The sequence below is a fragment of the Arachis duranensis genome, chromosome 1, assembly GCF_000817695.3.
Source record: "Arachis duranensis cultivar V14167 chromosome 1, aradu.V14167.gnm2.J7QH, whole genome shotgun sequence".
NCBI classification, from domain to species: Eukaryota; Viridiplantae; Streptophyta; class Magnoliopsida; order Fabales; family Fabaceae; genus Arachis; species Arachis duranensis.
In genome coordinates, this window is record NC_029772.3 from 65,766,047 (window position 1) to 65,766,981 (window position 935).

The window sequence follows — 935 nt, forward strand, 5'->3', positions numbered from 1 at the left end:
GTAGAGGACCTAACAGAATTCTTCAAAGAAGAAGACATGGCAGCCGAAAACAATAACAACGCCAACAATGCAAGGAAGGTGCTGGGTGACTTTATTGCACCTACTCCCGACTTCTATAGGAGAAGCATCTCTATCCCTGCCATTGGAGCAAACAACTTTGAGCTTAAGCCTCAATTAGTTTCTCTAATGCAATAGAATTGCAGGTTCCATGGACTTCCATTGGAAGATCTTCATCAGTTTTTAGCTGAGTTCTTGCAAATCTGTGACACTGTCAAGACTAATGGGGTTGACCCTGAGGTCCACAGACTTATGCTATTCCCTTTTGCTGTAAGAGACAGAGCTAGGATATGGTTGGACTCACAACCTAAAGAAAGCCTGAACTCTTGGGAAAAGCTAGTCAATGCCTTCTTGGCAAAGTTCTTTCCACCTCAAAAATTGAGTAAGCTTAGAGTGGAAGTCTAAACCTTCAGACAGAAGGAAGGTGAATCCCTCTATGAAGCTTGAGAAAGATACAAACAATTTATCAGAAAGTGTCCCTCTGACATGCTTTCTGAATGGAGCGTCATAGGTATCTTCTATGATGGTCTGTCTGAATTGTCCAAGATGTCATTGGACAGCTCAGCTGGAGGATCTCTTCATCTGAAGAAGATGCCTGCAGAAGCTCAAGAACTCATTGAAATGGTTACAAATAACCAATTCATGTACACTTCTGAAAGGAATCCTGTGAATAATGGGACGATCAGAAGAAAGGAGTTCTTGAGATTGATACTCTGAATGCCATATTGGCTCAGAACAAAATATTGACTCAACAAGTCAATATGATTTCTCAAAGTCTGTCTGGAATGCAAGCTGCACCAGGCAGTACTAAGGACGCTTCATCTGAAAAAGAAGCTTATGATCCTGAGAACCCTTCAATGGAAGAGGTGAATTACATG

General features: G+C 41.6%; 1 non-coding gene across 1 annotated transcript; it reads right to left on the bottom strand.

Annotated features, from left to right (window-relative positions):
* Positions 1 to 441: 441 nt before the first annotated feature.
* Positions 442 to 549, bottom strand: LOC127742979 (small nucleolar RNA R71). The gene has a single exon (XR_008004315.1). It is a non-coding gene; the product is annotated as a small nucleolar RNA R71 (small nucleolar RNA).
* Positions 550 to 935: the final 386 nt, after the last annotated feature.